The sequence below is a fragment of the Octopus bimaculoides genome, chromosome 12 (genome assembly GCF_046866305.1).
Source record: "Octopus bimaculoides isolate indiv1 chromosome 12, ASM4686630v1, whole genome shotgun sequence".
NCBI lineage: Eukaryota > Metazoa > Mollusca > Cephalopoda > Octopoda > Octopodidae > Octopus > Octopus bimaculoides.
Genome location: NC_142939.1, coordinates 48350405 through 48367904, shown reverse-complemented (window position 1 = coordinate 48367904; position 17500 = coordinate 48350405). Strand labels below are relative to the sequence as shown.

The 17500-nt window shown below is 33.3% G+C and overlaps 1 protein-coding gene across 6 annotated transcripts in view; it reads left to right on the top strand.

Moving 5' to 3' along the window:
• Positions 1-17500, top strand: part of LOC106879854 (zwei Ig domain protein zig-8) — a 550351-nt gene that overhangs the window by 474236 nt on the left and 58615 nt on the right. The window contains exon 13 of one of the 6 annotated variants that reach the window (XR_016243841.1): positions 1994-2100. The exons of the other annotated variants lie outside the window; for them this stretch is intronic. The gene's annotated coding sequence lies outside the window, so the exon portion shown is untranslated. The remainder of the gene's footprint in view (positions 1-1993; positions 2101-17500) is intronic. 6 annotated transcript variants of the gene reach the window in all.

Here is a 17500-nt window from a genome sequence, read left to right as displayed (position 1 = left end):
TCAACGGAACAGCCTGCTCATGAAATTGACGTGGAAGTGGCTGAGCACTCCACAGACACGTGTACCCTTTACGTAGTTCTCGGGGATATTCAGCATGACACAGTGTGACCAGGCTGGCCCTTTGAATTACAGGCACAACAGAAACAGGAAGAAAGAGTGAGAGAAAGTTGTGGTGAAAGAGTACAGCAGGGTTCGCCACCACCTCCTGCCAGAGCCTCGTGGAGCTTTTAGGTGTTTTCGCTCAATAAATACTCACAATGCCTGGTCTGAGAATCGAAACCGCGATCCTATGACCGCGAGTCCGCTGCCCTAACCACTAGGCCATTGCGCCTCCACGGTCGTGTTATCGAAGACTGAGACTTAATTAACCTACTGCTCACTTTGACTGCTTTGATTACTTTATATATCCATTTCTCTGTTAATAATATGATTACTTCATCTAATCCGGTACTACTAAAGCAGCGCGGACCCGAACGCGCAGTCGCGCGTCCGGGCTAGCTAGTCGTGAGTGGTCGATCCTAACCCTAACCCTAACCCTAACCCTAAACACGTATTCATTTGCACATGCGGGTTAGGGTTAGGGTTAGGGTTAGGGTTAGGGTTAGGGACAGGGTTAGGGAGATAGGGTTAGGATCGACCACTCAAGACTAGCTAGCGCGGACGCGCGACTGCGCGTTCGGGTCCGCTCTGCTTTAGTAGTACCATCTAATCCATCACCGGTATCAATACATAAGTATTTGTACCTATGTTCCTTGACGGTGAGTAGTCTGGCTAAGGCTCCTTGCACAAAATACACACTCACTTGCCGTACGTTGCGGCATCTCTACAATCTCACCCAACCTATCTTTCCTTGTATTGTCACTGATGGTCACCATCTTAAAGTTGGTAACTTGAAACGAAGATAGAGAGAGAGAAAGAGAGATGTATTCCAATTCCAAAAATAAGTTTTGTAGTTTCTGTCTACCCTCTTTGTTCTTTCAGGACAAAGAGCTTGTGTGGTCACTTGACAGTGACCAGAAGGTTCTTCCATATTGATAAGGAATTTTATAGCTACTTCGTCAGCTACTGTTTCTCATTCTCTGATACGAAACTGACTATTATTATTATTTCAGAAAGATTATTTAAAGTTGCGTGTTACTCTGTGTGCGTGTGTGTGTGTGTGTGTACACACATACAAACTCACACAAACACAGACACATTAGGCTTCTTCCAGTTTCCGTTTATAAAATTCACTCATAAGCTTGGGGCTATAGTAGGAGACACTTTCCTTTTCCAAATTGTCGAATTTTGTTAGTGCGTAGATATGTCTGTGCCCCCCTCTCTCTCTCTCTCTCTCTCTCTCTCTCTCTCTATATATATATATATATATATATATATATATATATATATATGTGTCTATATATGAAGTGAGTGTGTCTGTGTGTTTGTACTGTCACATAGTTTAAAGGCAAGAGTTTACTGTTGATTATATATATATATATGTATACATATATATATATATATATATATATATATATATATATATGTCTATATATGAAGTGAGTGTGTCTGTGTGTTTGTACTGTCACATAGTTTAAAGGCAAGAGTTTACTGTTGATTAAACTCTAATTATTTCCGTTTATTTAATCACGATTGCAACTACGTAACTATAAATGAATAAAAAGACAGTGTTTTTACTCTTTTAACTGGTGCAAGTTTTAGCACGAATTTCTTTTAGTTAGCTCAATGTAATTAACTGACGGAATTAATAAAATTACTGATATGAATGCTATCTTATGTAAGAGCTTTTTATAAAATATAATTTAATTTCAGTATCGTTAGTATACTTTCCCTAAGTAAGACGGAGAGTTCGTAACTATGGGATAAGATTTAGAGTGATGTGTTAACGAAAAATATGTCATAAAAGTCTTTAAAAAGCATAGGGTTAAATAATTTTTTTGCAGACCGTTGTTGCTGCAACTGAGTGCTCAGTCTGTTGTTCATCTTTCTGTAGGCACCTTCTATAAAACTACTGGCTGGCTATTCTACTGTCCTTGATCAGCGCAGCAGCAAAGAACAACTAAATGAGCAGTCCAATACCATTATAGTTCCTTGGTGAAGGTAATGATATTATCTACCTCTGGCATTTTAAATGAAATTTTATATAAACACCACATGTTAATTGCTGTCACTAACATTAAAAATCAACTAAAGCGGTTTGGGCCTGTACGGCATGTTATGTGTGAAAGAAAAACCCTATATTTTTTATGAGAAACTAACTAGCCCTCGTTAAATTTTCTCGGAGCTTAAGACTAGAGCATCTGAATGAGTTGGAATTTTATTTGTTCGGCTCTGCTGACCGACTGTACATCCAGTGAATATGGGCGATTAATTCTATTCATAATGAATGAAACTCACAATAAAGCTCAGTGACGGTAATGCCGTGGTTTGAGGCTGCACGTCTCAAACTGGGCGCTGTCCCATCAATCAAATCAAGTAAATCGTGAACAGTGTAGGCGTAGGAGTGGCTGTGTGGTAAGTAGCTTGCTTACGAACCACATGGTTCTGGGTTCAGTCCCACTGCGTGGCATCTTGAGCAAGCGTCTCCTACTATAGCCTCGAGCCGACCAAAACCTTGTCAGTGGATTTGGTAGACGGAAACTGAAAGAAGCCCGTCGTATATATGTATGTATACATATATATATATATATATATGTGTGTGTGTATGTTTGTGTCTGTGTTTGTCCCCCATCATCGCTTGACAACTGATGCTGGTGTGTTTACGTCCCCGTAACCTAGCGGTTCGGCAAAAGAGACCGATAGAATAAGTACAAGGCTTACAAAGAATAAGATCTGGGGTCGATTTGCTCGACTAAAGGCGGTGCTCCAGCATGGCTGCAGTCAAATGACTGAAACAAGTAAAAGAAAAAAAGAGAGTTTCATGCGTTGTTGATGAAATTAACCATTTGTAGCTATTGTAGCTATTTCAACTCTTGCAACCCCAATCTTGTTTGATTAGTCCCATGTTCAAATCTTAAGCCTCCGAGAAAAGTAAACGAGGACAAGTGAGTCTTTCAAAAATTATATATCAAGAGATCGGTATTTTTCATCACGACAACAACCTGAAGCGTTTTACAGGAATACTATGGAATTCGCCCAAAACAGGAAAACCCGAGTCTTGCATTGGTCAGCGCAATTCTCAGATTTAAATACGATAGAAAACTTACAGAATGGGGAGAACGTGATATTCAGGAAAGGAAATCTAGGAAAGGTGTTCAATTGTATGATTATATAGACAACATAAAACTTTCAGATTCAGTGCCTAGTAAACATAATTCCATTTTGAGGAATTGCACTTACCCGGCCAATGTATTAGTGCTATCAGATTATATATTTTTTCAATCTTTATAACGCACATTCCATTTTGTTGGAAAGATTTATACGTTTGAAATGTTCTTAAATTAAGTGACGTTTATTTTTTAGTGTTACTGATTCGATCAATAATTGCTTTAAGCTATTCAAACTTTTCGTATTGAAACATAACATTTGAGAGAGTAGGAGAGCAAAAGATTTTCTTTTTATTCCTATAGAATTGTTTGATTCTTAAGTGATTACATAAACGGAAATAATTTCTATTCATTGAGATATTTTTGTCTTTGAATTAACTGACGCAACGTCATTGGTTAGAAATTCTAGTAGTGAGAGTAAAGTTTATGGAAAACTGCAAATTGTCTGTAGGGAATCATTTCAAATCTTGTGTTTTAGGAAACAGTAGACTGTTGGTATAATATGTGGGATAAAACTTATAAAATAATGTTAACAGAATGCTTCAAAGTTAGCAGAGAGTTACGCTTGTCGCGACAGCATGCTAGCTCACTCTTCTTGTGAAGAGACACAACTGGCTGTTGCACTATATGCAGCTTTTCGCAGACACAAAAGTAACAACTGTGTGTTCTGGGTGACTAGGAAAGTACTTCGTTGAGTATATATCAAGTTATATTGAGTGAAGCAGTTCTCCCGTTCCAGTGTCTCAAGACAGGGAAGTGGAGTTTTTTCTGTTCCTAGATCCAAAGAAATGTATATTAAGGGTAAACCCTATTTTGAAGTCATTAATACTAAAATTTTAGAAAAAGGAAAAACACCTATACTCACCAGAAACAAAAATAGAGACATTTGTTTAATCCCCTGTTTAGCTTAGTAGTTGGCACCCTAATAAATATTTTCTTCAAACTAATTAAGACGTTTTGCGCCACAACATAAATATTAAAAATAGTCAGCAGAATTATTATAAAGATGTTATAGTTTACTACACCAAGGAAGAGGGAAATTGTCCTGGAATATTGAGATAGTGATTATAAGTGTTGGTTAACTATCAGAGTAGCAGTTTAGCTCATAGATCTAAGTAGAGAGAGAGAGAGAGAAAGAGAGAGAGAGAGAGAGAGAGAGAGAGAGAGAGGGAGAGAGAGAGAGAGATTATAGAGTATAGAGGTTAGATTTGGGGTATAAAGATTGCGTTGTCCTTGTTAGGCTGAAGCAACTGAAGGAACTTACACACATGACGTATGTCTATGCAAGTTGGTGGACCAGGAAAATTGGAAGGGAAGATATTTTGCCAAGTATGCAAGGAGTGAGGTTGGTTGCATAGTGGGAAGTTCGGATGGAGGCAGTACTCTTCATAGAACTATCGTTGTTGTGAAGTGAAGGGAAAGGATCTGCAAAATTGGTAGATAGATCTCTGGCAAACAGCCAGCTTGATCAGCTGAAGTTTCAGAGATAGCAAAGCTTTATGACTGTGCGATACATGGTCTTATGATTTCGATTATAATTTGCAAGAGTTGTGCTGCTGGGTTAACGCCGCCAAGATTTTGGGTGGAGGAGAGCACGGAGTGAGTTTCTCCGAGCGATCTAAGCTTCGTTCTTGCCTGGACGTTTCCAGTGCAACAATGAGTAAACTGCTGGAGAAAATGAGACATTGAATTTCTTTCTGTGCAGGATGTGGAGAGTCTTGCCTAAAAAGATAGTTTCAGTCATTCTCTTCACTGTTTCCGATAAATCAAAAAATAAAACATACTACCAGCATTAAACAGAGGAAGATCCGAAAAGTCGGTTAAAATGAAGTGCCACAGAGTGGGGGATAAGGATATTTTTCTCTCGAGCATAACGATGAGGCAGTAGTAGCGCAACCTGATAGTTACAGTTTGGTTGAGGTTAGGAATAGAGGTGAGAAATGGATCAAGGGTGTTTGGATGTCTGTGTGTCGATCTGGGATACGTAACAAGGATAAGAGAACTTGGAGAGAACTAAGGATTGCAATTAATTAGATTTCTGCACCGGCAGCATCGGTGTAGGATTTATGACAGGGCCACAAGGTGTTGCGAGTACACAGGACTAGATAAGTTAGGAAAGCAACAAAGGTGAAGGAAGGAGACTATGAAACAGTGTAAGTGGCTGTTGTTATTAACGATGTATCTGAGAAAGGTGAGTAACAGAGAAAGTTGAGTCTTTTTAAGCCCAGGTATCATTTTCGGAGTGAAGTTTGAATAATGAGTGTAACATAGATAGTGCTGATGAATTGTAGATATGGACGGAGAAGTTTGTGCATAGGAAAGGTATAATCTGTGAGTGTCTGTGGGAGAGGGAAATGATGAGTGCGACTTAGGTTGGTAGGAAGTCCACGAGTTTCGATAAATTATTTGCTGGCAGCTTGGAAATGGGAAAGGGTGTATATAGGTATACATATAAAAGTAAATACATAAAGAGAGACATGCTACACAGCATGTAAGAATATTAGGATGTAAGAAGAAATGAAGTAAGTTATATCAGTATGAAATTAAATGTGTGTTAATGAAACGATGAAACGAAATATCTGTTATTCTGTTATCTGAGGGAATGAACGGAAAACTCCAAAGTAAGAAAGTACTTTTAAGGTGATTTACTACATAGATAAAAAAGATGAAGTTATCGATTCTTTGTGCTTCAGGATAAACAATAGTCAGCTTCTAAGTCTAAATATTGAAGAGTAAGAAATAATGGTACATCATTGCTAATGATTTATGGTTGAAGTAAAGAAAAGTGCGCACTCATGTATGTGTACATAGGCATAACTATATACATACATATATACATAACTATATACATAACTATATACATACATATATACATACATAACAACATACATACATACATACATACATACATACATATATGCATACATATATACATATGTGTGTGTGTCTATACCTTTAAGAGTGCTGCTGCTGTGTGTGTGTGTGTGTGTTGCTTTTTGCATTTTTTTCGTACTCATCTGTCTGTATTCGTTTCTTTGTTACGGAGAGTACTTGAGTGACATACACTTATATATGTAGTTCTAAGCATACATTTGGATGCATTTATATATTCTTATGTAATTAAGTGTCTCCTGTAAAATGTATTAATATTTCATTATTCTCTCAATTACTATTTACCCATGTACAAACACAAATTCACACATGCATATACATACATATATATATATATATATATATATATATATATATATATATATATATATATATATATATATATATATATATATATATAGATCCCTCCACACATGTAGGCATGCATAGGTGTGAGCATATATACTCAAGTCGCGAAACCATTAATGTTTCATAGAACAGTCGCATTCACTTATGTACAAATATCTCATAAGAGCTAACAGACAACACCCACAAACCAACATACATGTGTGCCGATTGAAACGAAACACACAAATACATTCCGAATCTAAAGTAGCTGCAACTATACGTTGCTTCAATTTTATTGTAGATTTGAAAAGAGAACGAAAAAATAGTTTACATTCAAATGGAACATTCTAGCGTAAGACATACTATATCCCGGGGAAAAATCTTGCAGCTTATGTACATCTGAACACTTTGAAATAATTTCCGCAAACAGTAGGGACTCAGAACGAATCTCACAAAATAGATGCTCACAAGATGCTTAGAAATAATCTTTGCATGCCTACATGAAATATTTAAAATCCTTAAACTTAAAGAATTACGCACACATACACACACATTAACAGGAAATTTAAACTCTCACGAAATTTCAAGGCTCTTTTCTAATTTAAATGGTTTCTTTAGAAACCCTTCCATTTCCTGTTACTATTTATATCTGACTGATATTTACATCACATACCAATATAGATTGGAATATGTTCCTTTATTAAGTGAATAAGAGGCACTTTATTTCATGCATCCATTTGAACTTCGATTCCATAACTACCTAACCTTTTTTTTTGTACTATAAACTCATATAGACAAGACTCTATAAGATGACCATGACTTTCACTATTGAACACATAATTTGAATACACAAGCATAGATTAGAATCTATGATAAGGTGACCAGGCGAGAGCTACCTTTTTTTCAACAGAATACACCTGTATGTCTTGGATTTTATTCTATTTGAGCATTTAGATTTGCTTCTATTCAATTTTATTGGCGAACGTAAATGTATCTGCTCTTCTGGATTTTCAAATACGAACTGGTTCGGTGTTTAGTGAACTGTCATATTTGTATCAAAATGACGTTTTTATGAAACGATATAGTTTTTCTTTGTTATATTAGTTTTTATTTAAGCGGATTTAGGAATATCCCTATTCTGATATATCTGTATTTTTTTTTCTATCATTGCTTCTGTGAATTACTCTGATATATTTGTATATACGTAAATGTGGCTGCTATAATACAAACAGTGTAGCTAGATCAGCGTTCATGTGCATATGTGTATGTCTGTGTTTGTATTTATGTAAGTAGGTGTTTGCCTTTAAAAGTACATGCATTATACATACATATAAACACACAGAGACGTGTGTGTGTCTCTCTCTCTTCTCTCTCTCTCTCTCTCTCTCTCTCTCTCTCTCTCTCTCTCTATATATATATATATATATATATATATATATAGTGAATCCAAACAAAGAAGAACAAACATGAAAAAACAAAAACGCGAGTACGTGGTACAAGTAATGTATTATCAGATGCTCAGGAAAGGAAAGAAAGAAGATTTAACGTTTCGAGCAAAGCATTTCTTCAGAAATAGAGGAAAGTCCAAAAAAAAAAGGGGGGGGGAAGGCGGAGGAAAAAAATCGCCAACGATTCACATGTGGTTACATTTTGAAATTTTAGCATCTTTATTTCTAAGAGTACTTATGCTATGTAACCTTATATACCTAGTTATATGCATGGACATGTGGATACTTTTATACAAGTTTACATATTTGAATACCACATGCAAAATATTTTCTTTATATTTTTTCTTTTTCCATGTTACGCTTTATACATTTAATATACACGAATGTTTTATTCATTAACTCATTTTACCATATAAACACCTTTCTGTACATGTGTGTGTGTATGAAGGTATTTATGTGTTGTTATCTACTTATACATATGCACATATATATATGTACACGTCTTTTTTCTTTTTATCTTCATTTCAATCACAAGTCTTTATCATTTATCTCCCATTTTACACTCATTCTTCAATATTCAAACATAAAAGTTTAATATTGCCCTTCCTGGAGTGCAACAAATAGCTAACTTCATATTTTATTATCTAATTACTAAATTAGCATAGTGTATTTTCTCACTTTCTTGAGATAACTTAATAAGAACGCGGATCCACAGAGATAACTCAGAGACTAGCATCTTGTTTGATACATACATATATAAATTTAAACTAAGGTGAAAGCTGCAGTTGTAGTTGGATTCACGCTCTTCATTTTATAAGTATGATAAAGCGTACATTTCTATCCCATATCCTTGTTAAATGATTTGTATCTGTAGAATTATATACATACTGTATGTTTATGTTAGTATAGCCATATTTGTTTATATATTATTGTTTAAGAGCTGTAGCATAGCATACATCGGTGTGTTTGGAGGTGAATGATTTATGAAACCTTTACAACTAGTGTACTAGTGTACCTACATGAATCTCTATCTCTCTGCGTATATATATATAAATTAACAGAATGAGATAAAAAAATCCAAGGGTGTGAATAGTTTTCAGAACATTTATAAAGAGAAGGTCTTACAGCTGTTTCTGAGATATTGTATATATCCCACACTATTCTGCTTAAATAATGGAAATGCAAATACAATATCCTTACGTATCTCAGGTCTGTTTTCATTCCTCCACTTCACTCTGTATTTCATATCTTCTCTATAATAACTATTACTTAAACATTTTCTTGCATCGTCTCTGAAGAAGAGATGTATAAAGTATCCCGGAAACAGCTGCAAGACGTTCTCTTTATAAATGTTCTGAAAACTATTGACAGCCTTGGATTTTTATCTCATTCTGCTAATTTTTATATATATGCATGATAATACACGACCTACGTTAGACTCTTCAGTCGTATCATTATCGAACCTGGAGCTTAACTATAGTCTGTCCATAGCACTTACTCAGCACTACCTAACACCTTTGGGTCTTCTTGACACCAATAGCTCTAATACCCTATATGTGTGTGTGTGTGTGTGTGTGTGTGAATGTGTGCGTGTGTGTGAATGTGTGTGGTGTGTGTATATATATATACATTTCTATATATATATATACACACACACACACATATATATATACATAGATGTATATGCATACATGTATATACATATAAACATACATACATACATATATATATATATATATATAAACATGTATCTATCTGTGTATATTTATATACATGCATGTATATATGCATACACACACAATACGTACATACATACAAACACACATACATATATATATATACACATGTGTATGTATGCGTATCATACGTATATAATATATATGCCGATATATATATATTAATGTTATATATTTTTGTATATATAATAGACATATACAAATATAATACACACACACACAGACACACATACATACTTACATACATACCTTCAGGTGTGTTAGGTATGCATGTGTACATGCTGAATTTACACCTTTGCATATATTTTCACACCCATTTACCCGTATTTGTTTCTGAGGGCATTCATATCAATCAAGAACACATACACAATTATACGCATATATTTGTGTATAACACTACATGCTTGTTGAAATAAATTTCCTGGGGAAAATATTTAATTTATAACTTCAATATTTCATTGCTTCCTCTTCGGTTCTGTACACATGTATATTTGTGTTTCCTTACATTCATTAACCCATTTTAATTCAACTCACTCACTTGTGTGCATATGTGTGCATGTCTGTATGCATAAATATACATGTGTATGTATGTGTGTGTGTATATATACATACATATATATAGAGAGAAATTGATAGGGTGATACACACACACACACATACACACACACATATATATATATACGTATATATGTATATATATTTATATACATATATATATATATATATATATATATATATATATAGAGAGAGAGAGAGAGAGAGATTGATAGATGGAGTGATATATATATATATATATATATATATATATATATATATATATATATATATGTGTGTGTGTGTGTGTGTGTGTGTGTGTGTGTATACACATACATATATGTATATACACATATGTACAAACACACATATATATGCATGTATGTGCATATACATATACATACATACATACATATATATATATATGTATATATATATATATGTGTGCACACATACACATGTAGTTATATGTATATATATATATATATATATATATATATATATATATATATATATATATGTATATATATATATATATATATATATATATATATATATATATATATATATATATATATATATACGTATGTATATAAAAATGTGTGTAAATTTATATATATATATATATATATACAGACATATATATATATATATATACAGAAAGAGAGAGAGACAGAGATAAAGACAGAGAGTGAAAGCGAGTAAAAGAGAGAGAGAGAGAAGTAGAGAAAGAGGGAGAGAGAAGGAAAGAGTGAGAAAGGTGGAGAGAGAAATATACATATAAGCGTATGCATATATAACTGTGTTACATATACGTGAGTATATTGGTGTATGCAATATTTTTATCTTTTCCCTTTATTTCCAACATAAGTCTTTATTAATTATCTCACTTTATTCTTCGTTGCTCAATAGTCAGCCTCAAAAGTTGAATACCGTTTTCCCCGAAGCACAAAGAATCGCTAATTTCACTTTATTATCTCCTTATTTAATCAGCTTAATGTACTTTCTCTCGTTTGTGTTTCACACGTATCTCCTTCAGATAATCGAGTAACAGACATTTCATTCGCTAAATGCATATATTAAGATAACTTATTTGTGTTTCTACAGAATATGCTACTCTATGCACTTTGTTACTTCATCGATGTATTTTTATATATACCTATTTACATAGTCTCCCATTTTTGAACACCCAACAATTTAACATCGTTATTTGTCCCTATGTCCTAATCCTTCTCTCACCTGTATGATTCCGTTTGTTACAAATCAAATTTTAAACGAAAAATGTGTTTCCTTATTATACGTTTTACGTAGGTTCCTTTATAATAACTTTCTTTGTTATCAGTTTCCTTTCTTGGATAAATTTGCTAAAACTTATCCTCGGGTGCTGGCATAGATTAGTGGTAAGAAGTTGGTCTCAAAACTGTTGGTATGTATCTCTGATACCCAGCTCCTTACATACGTACATTTCGATACACGCAGACAGCTCCTAAACACTTCTTTTCTTCTTCTCTTCATGGAACTGCATTCTTTCCACCACCCTACCTCCTCCTTTTTCTGATGAAGTGCAGGAGTCCGAAACGTTAAAAACCCTTATATTTTCCTTTCAAGCTTTAAAGTACCCTTGTTAAAAATTGTTCCTTTGTGGTGTTCTGTCTGGATTTTGTTTATTCATCATACTCATAAATACACACACATATACATACACACACACACACACACACACGCGCATATATATATATATATATATATATATATATATATATATATATATATATATATATATATATATACGTGTGTGTATATATATATATGGTGTTATATATATATATAAATCATGCAAATACATTCATATGTACACGCACACACACACACACGTGCACAAACATAAACACATACATATGTGTTTATGTGTATAAGTATGCATAAATACAAATGCACGCACACACATATCTATTAGTAGGGTAGTAGATGGTAAATCGGTTTTTTTTTTTTGCAGCATCGCAGAATTGTGACAACTGCAAACAAATGTAAACAAGTGCGCTTCTTTTTTCTTTTGGAGAGAAAGAAAATGTCATTTGTTTACAATTATCGCAAAACAGTGATAGCTCCAAAGCGTTAAGAAAAAAACATTTTATTTTTCTCCGTACGACAGAAATAATAGAAAATGAAGGTTGTTTAGCACATAATGATATACTTACACACACACATACACACACACACACACACACACACACACGCGCGCTTGCTTGCACGCACGCACATAAACGCACACACCCCACAGAGGTAGACGCATAAATAAATATATATATTTATATAGATGATATAGATAGATTGATAAATAAATATAGATATACACGCATATATAAGTGTATGTATTTGTATATATATTATGTATATAGATATACATATATATACATAGGTACATATATGCGTATATATATATATATATATATATATACATATATAGACATATATACAAATACACACACATACATACATGTATATTTATTTATATATGTGTGTGTGTAGATGCTTACTCTGACAGGCATATACGTACTCACGTGCACACAGCGACATATATGCCCATATTTGCCTATACACATACATATAGACCTACACCCGTGCCTATGTATGTGTGCGTGTGTGTATGTGTGTGTGTGTGTGCATGTGTGTATAAATGTGTATGCGACCCTTATTGTACAAAGTACAAAGCGTTCAGTTTTTCTTGAAAATGAAGAAAAATTGTAATGAAAAAAAAAAACCCATGCGTTTTGAGCTATGAAAAGGTGAAGTAAAACTAGTGAAACAAAGGGGAACCTAATATAAATACAAAGGCAGATAAAAAAATATCAAAAGGAAAGATCAACACACACACACACACACACACACACACACACACACACACATGCACAATCACACACACACAAGCACACGCATACACATAACACAAACACACACACACTTATGTGTGTACACCTAAACACGCATACGCGTGTAGATAGATTCTGGCAATCAAACATAAATAAGCAACTAGATAAATAAATGGCTATAACGGTATGGATCAAAAGCTACGAAGCTTTTGATATACACCCCTCACTCACATACACCTTTATGTATACACGTATGAATTAATATATAAATATATATATATAAAGAGAGAGAGAGAGAGAGAGAAAGAGAGAGAGAGAAAGAGAGAGAGAGAGGGAGAAAAATAGATAGATAAACAGGTATGTTTATGAAAGAATAACCTCGTGATATTCATTCACATATATATATATATATATGTGTGTGTGTAATATATATATATATATATATATATATATATACCATGAAATATATGGTGAATATCTCAGGAAGCAAAAAATAATGATATAAAATACATTAAAATAGAGCAGTATACGATTAACGGCAGAAATTGCCTCAATTGAAACTAAATGGAATGGCTATAGTTAGAAAGGGTGATGTTGAAATAGATAAATTAGCTGTTATAGTAGCTGTAATGAGCTTAATCTTCCTTCGGTTTTAACTTTCATACTTGCAGTAGAAGGATTTCGAGTTAGTATTTATTTGATAGGCACTCAGGCAATCTATTCCAATGTACAGAATGTTCTTAAAGTGTTTGTCTTTAAACAATATCGTGCCTAGTATTGAAATAGTTGTCAGATTAGGTTAAATTCATTAAAACAATACCGTTTCAGAATGAGATAATCTGAAAGTTTTTGCAGCATTAATCCACGGATTACATCTTTCAAGAGTTTTCCAGGGGATATCAAATATAATTCTCCGATCTTTTAGTTTCCAAACATATTTCGATAGAAGGTTAGATTTCTCTCCTTATGTTTTTGAAGGTTGAATAATAAGTGAAATGGTTGAAACAGCAACATTCAAATTTATCCTCCATCATACACTCGTTACACACACACACACACACACACACACACACACACACGCACACATAGGAAGATGATCTTACCTCACAGGCAATTGTTTCAGCATTGCTGGCTGATGGAGAGTGTATAAATTTTTGTGTTGGCTCAGGTGTGTAACTTGCAGTTATATTTATGTTTTGTGTAAAAATATAAGTTTGTTTCAAATTATATCTGTTGACCTAAATTACTGTAACTGTGTTTGATTATTGAGTCTAAAAAATACGCCACATAGCATTTAAATTTCAACGAAGACGGAGGACTGAACCAGATGACATTCCAACATTTTTTTTTTTCAGTTGATGAATAGTAGAATGATAGAGGTATATATAATTTTATCTTCATGACCGCTAACTGTTAATATGTTGCTGAAATGAGGTGGAGCTTTATCAAAGATCTTTTTTCCTTCCGATAAGGTAAACATACTTTTGATAATATTTCTTATTGAATTTACTAACATTTTGGATGGGTGACATTATTTTAAGACAGAAATTCCCTTAGGTACTGACAATGCAGCTACGCCCTGATAAGCCAATTTAACCTCTTTCATCTTCCCTTGGAGTGTGTATATATATGTTTTCATCCAACATGGAGACGAACACCATTCATCCAAGTGATCAGCTTAAAAAATTGTTTAAGATATCATAACATTTTCCCAACATGAAACCAATGGTAGCCTTAATACATAAATAAAGAAATTTTATCCACAAATGCAATGTTGAGCACTCATTCTCGTCGTTCTACGTGTATGTGTATGTGTGTGTGTGTATAAATTTCTAGAATGCTAGTGGGTAACTACATCCAGGAGCCGATGAATTCGACAATGTCAAATTGAGAGATCTTCAATCACATTTATAGTTTAGATAGTTAAAACAACCAATTAGTGTGATATCTCAATTTCAGTGATAGAAATTCGTTGCTTTTCTCATCCTGTAATGAATATTCTTTATGAATGAAACTGATTTCACTCTTATCGGGGTGAAACAATTTGGATTATGGATTAGATGAGAAATTTTCGAAATGGTCTTTGACAGTGATATATAGTTTTTGTGTTTAACTAAGTGTTCATATCTGTTATGAAGTTTAAGTGAATGCGCTATAGTTTTTGTGTCTTTGTTTATACTGTCATAAATTTGTCAGTAAAATTTTTATTCTTGGGTGTGACGAAACTGAATAAAAGTTAATTGCATACGTCAGATCTAAACTTGATTACAAATGAATTTTTTTAAGAACTAAAACAAGTCTTTGGAAGAACGTAAAATGTGTGTGGATAGGTTTAATATATTTAGTGACTGTTAGTTACATAGGCTTATTGGAAAATACGGATATTGAAAATCAGTTTGATTCCAATAAAAGACTGACAAAGAAATAAAAGAAATGCTAACGATTTCCAACTTCAATAATGAACTTTTAATAGTTATTTAAAGGGAAATGAATATTAGACGATTACAAAGCAAAGGAAATTATTATGTGAAAGTTTATGGAAGAAGAGAACCAACAAGAAGTGTTAGACAGTGGTAAAACGAAGTAGGACATTTCATTGTGGTGGGAATGAGGGTTATACGTATTTTATGCGGTGGGGGAGCACTAGAAGTGTATTTGATGCCAAAAATTTGTTCGGGGACTGAATCTTGTAAGGGTTTGCTTATTAACTGGGAGTTTATACAATTCAAGAAGGATATTTTTGACCAAATTATTAAAAATGTTTCTTAGGCGGCTACTGTGTTCATATAGTTCAGTGTTTTTATTTGATTTCCGTAAAAAGAAATAATAGTGAGTTAGTTAAATCGAAAGTGACGTCGAATATTCTCCAACTACATTACCTCAAAATAAAAATTGAAATAGAGATAGAAAGACTGGTTCTACTGCAAAATATTTTCCATATTACTTAACTTTCAGTTTTCCCGTAGCTCATGCATTATGAAATTTTTAATAAGTACACAATGAAAATCTAGAACTGATTATGCCGGAGCCGTGTCTCAGTTTATCAGCCAGATCCATGAACCAAGCCTTTTATCAATTATCATTTCATGAATCTGAATGCATACCCACTAAAATTTAATTACATTGCAAGTAATATGGCTTACCAAGGCACTGTACAAACTATCAATTCTCTTCACATACACACCTGTCACATCTCTAGTCCTTTTAAATTATTCTTCAATAATCATATTCATACATTTAAAAATCTTAGCGTATATCATGAAACTACTTTATCTTGATTAATTTGGGAATTGAAAAACAATAATTAACCGTAATTTCTAAAATGAAGCATTTTGTCTTTAGTTAAGTGATATTCCAGAAACAACGGAGCTTGTAATATCTACTTATGAATTTATCAACAACAATAGCGAAAGAATATATTTTTGCAACTAAAGAAGCTTTAAGATGTATATCAATTATAAACCAAATTCTTATCCTCATAAATAAATGGCTGTATGTATACTTATCAATTTTCTTTTAGTATTTTTAAGCACATTGCCTAGACTGCAACCGTTTTGATGTTAATGTACCCTACTTAATTTACCTCAAATTAATAACTTACACTATAACAATAATCATTTAATACTCGCTTTACAACAGACTACCCTTATCTACCTTTAACATCCAATTTTATCTATACTATTTTTTTTTTCACAACTTAGTAACCTTACTTGTTCAACTCCTAAATACCAATTATGATTCCATTCCTGAAATATATTAACTATGTAAATTCATTAGTTCAACAAAAATACTTCCCTCAACTACATCATAACACGCACAATTTATACACCTACATACCTACTCCATACTTATATTACAAGTAAACCAAATTTTTACGCCTCACTTCGTAATATCCTGCAAGTTTAATCCTTTTACCTAGCTTTTATCTCATATCTTCCTTAATATCTTCCTCTATTTCAAAATTTCTGTTAGCGCTAGATTTATTAGTTATTTTCATTTAGCTGGAAAGTACAATTTATTTTCCTTCTCATCGGTTCACTGGTTCATAAATGACACTTATGCTTAGATTGTCGGTTCCCTTAATTCTCTCTCACACCATTATGTCTTGATTAAGTTTATTTTATCCCGCTTATTTTCCTTTTCCCATATAAGGCATACAAACACAATATACTAACAATTTTCCATGTATGTTTCTACCTTTTATTTCTCAATCATAAGTGTAATTTATACAAAATTAATAGATGAAATTATTAGTAAAAACAAGAAGGAATCGACCTTACATTTGTAGAAGAACTACTCTAAAACTAGTCGAGTGCTTTAAATTAATTCAGAATAAGTACAACACTAAATTTCTAAAGTTGGACATTTACGAATATTACTAATTCGTCTCTCAATCGTTATTAATGAAGGCACTCACTTCAACAAAA